Genomic DNA, 3,025 nt, shown 5'->3' with positions numbered 1-3,025 from the left:
CGGTTCTAGAATGAACTGTGGTTTGGGAGATGGGCTCGATTCCGAGACGCTCAACTTATCCAAATCAATTCGACTTACCGACTCTGCCAACGTGTTCCATGCAGAACTACGAGCAATCAAGGAGGCTTGCAAATCACTAAAATACTAAAAAAAAATACACTATTATACTTTAGCCGAAAGAAGGTGAAAGCAATTAACTAGATGTACTACAGCAACTCGTCTCGCCCAAGCTTCTCATGTAACACTGCAACCCTTACATGTAATTTGAACGTAGGGGATCGTGCAGCCAGACTTAACCTTCCTTTCAACGCCATCTGCAGGTGCTGTCAAGCGGAGGGGGTGAAAGAAAGTCGTTTCCAATATTTATGACCGCATCCTCAATAACAAGGTATAATCAGGTGGAGGGCTGAACGTCATAAATTCTAAATGAATTACTTTAAGAACAGTGTCTAAATCTTGGTTGTGCGCAAAATTTCTGGGGTCTAAGAAAAATACTTCCCTAAGAACGATACGAGATGGGCGACCGCCGTTACCGAATGGGCTGGTGAGGATGGACTACAATTCAGTAGTGCCTAGGATCGAAAGGCCGACATCAAACACCAAATGATAGAACAGTCTTACATAGTTAGCTTAGTAGTTTTAGACAAGAGCCGGGATTTGAACAAGTTAATATGGGCATGATATCCCTAATTGTAGAAGTTGAATTACCGCTTCATGCGAATATAACTTCCAAATAATTTAAATGCTGCACTACTTCCTGTAGGATTCTTTATTTGAGGAGGCCACTTGGCTCTGACTTGATTTTAATCGGTTTGATATATGTAAATTGATGCATGAAATGATCGTTAAAGTATTTTATTTCAAATAGTTAATTACAAAATGATTGCAGATTATGAAATATAATATTATGAAATTTTTACCAAATTAATTCAAGAACTATTTGGTCATTCATGACTTAAGCAGCATTAGATGCGCTGCCACTTTTTGAAGTGAAAACTTCTTTAGAATCGTTGGGAGTGATTTGAGGAAAAGTGAAACGAAAAAAGCGACCAACTTGGCTACGAAGCGTTATATTATATGTTGATATAAAAGTAGCGACGAAATAAATAAAAATAACTTTTATTTTTTCTTGTGATTGAACCAAGGATTTTGGATCGGAAGCTCACATTGCTAGTCGCTCGGCTACCGCGCCATGCTGTCGTCGCTGGCCTAAAAGTTATTTAGTTACGAAGCGTTATATTATATGTTGATATAAATAATTTTTGTGAGCGTGTAATTCTCAAAAGTTTTATTAGGTTTATTATTTAAAATGTATTGACTAGGTAGTGTGGTTATCAGCTTAACATCTGATAGATCCTCCATCGGAGGACAACAAATGTTAAACTGATTTTTGGAAATGGGCGGAGTGTTTTAGGGGCTTGCTCCTTCTCTGCCACGGGTTGACCCGGTATTGCAGTACCGCCGGGATTTCGGCTTTGAATAAATACAAGAAAAAATATACTAATACATTTAGCTTTGGTGGGAAGAGCCATAAATTTTTATATGAATACATGTAGACGAAAATGGAATTTTTTTTTTGAAATTTGCATTGTAGGACATTTCTGATTATTTATTGAAAACAGTTTTTTGGCTTTTCTATTTTTGGTTTAGATACTGAAAGTCAGTTTAAGTGAATCGGTATAAATATTTCGTACATTAATTTTTGAAGTGAAAACTTCTTTAGAATCGTTGGGAGTGATTTGGGAAAAAGTGAAACGAATTACATATAAACGTAGCGACGAACTAAATAACTTTTAGGCCAACACCGACAGTATGGCGCGATTGCCGAGCGGCTAGCAATGTGAGCTTCCGATCCAAAATTCTTGGTTCGAATCACAAGAAATAAATTTTTTTTTTTTTTTGAAATTTGCATTGTAGGACATTTCTGATTATTTATTGAAAACAGTTTTTTGGATTTCAGCCTTGAATAAATACAAGAAAAAATATACTAATACATTTAGCTTTGGTGGGAAGAGACATAAATTTTTATATGAATACAAGTAGACGAAAATGGAAGAAATTTGTAAGTCTGTTTCTTCGGTCCGTTTGGGTATTTTTTTTGACAACATCGAAACCAAAGCATTTGTATCATATTTTATCTATCATAAGCCACTCGTATCATTTGTTGAAATTGAAAACATTGAGGATTAATAATGATAAAATGAAGAAAATAAAATATGAACTTTATAGCAATATTATAATGAACCTATAATTATCCCGCTCCTAATGCTGCTTTCGTCTTATTCTCTCTCAGTTTGTTTTACGGAAGGTTTCACTTCTATCAAGTCTAACCGTTAGACTGGTATTTTTTTTAATTCTCCCGATGCTAACCTAAAGTTCTTCTCTTTCCTATTGCCACAGCTTCTGCTCCTTGACGTTCCTCTATTTGTGTAGTATAGTGGCTTGCGATAAGTCGATTGGTAAGTACGCTGTATGGCAACCATCTTGTTGGAAATAAATGTCGTTCATGTTAGCTGATACATTTTTATAAAAACAAAATTGTATAAAAACTAATTTCTATAAAAAAATCAGTCAGCATAGCTCGATACCGCTCGTTATTCATCGTAACGTCAGCTCCTACGCATTTTGAAATAAATAAGGCCCGTGATGCCGCTAGCGTTTAAGCCGCAGTAAAATCGACAAAGTGCTCTATGAAATTCGCGAACAGATTTTTTTTTTCATTTTTTCGAAGGAAATTTCCACAATTTGGCAACGTTGTTCCGACTCATCATGACTTGCCCAATCTTACTGAACTGTAATGTCAACACAGATTGCCATTCTCAGCTGTCAAACCATAGTTACTGATGTCGATTGTTCTCATGCAGCTAAAAGAACTATCGGAAGGAAGCAGGTGTGGTTTTACTACCTACAAAAGTTGTCGAAAAATTCATGAGTTCATGAGTAGCTTTTAAGCCAGCAATCCGGCTAAAAAGGTCAAATAAAAAGTGAACCGATTTTAAGATTTTGAAATTAACATTAAAATCGG

The 3,025-nt window shown here is 35.8% G+C and overlaps 1 pseudogene; it reads left to right on the top strand.

Moving 5' to 3' along the window:
* Positions 1-1,299: 1,299 nt before the first annotated feature.
* Positions 1,300-1,483, top strand: LOC129236523 (U2 spliceosomal RNA; annotated as a pseudogene).
* The last annotated feature ends 1,542 nt before the right edge of the window (positions 1,484-3,025 follow it).

The sequence above is a fragment of the Anastrepha obliqua genome, chromosome 1 (genome assembly GCF_027943255.1).
Source record: "Anastrepha obliqua isolate idAnaObli1 chromosome 1, idAnaObli1_1.0, whole genome shotgun sequence".
In the NCBI taxonomy this organism is placed as follows: Eukaryota; Metazoa; Arthropoda; class Insecta; order Diptera; family Tephritidae; genus Anastrepha; species Anastrepha obliqua.
Note: the sequence above shows the minus strand (reverse complement) of the source record. Positions and strands in the feature narration are given on the sequence as shown.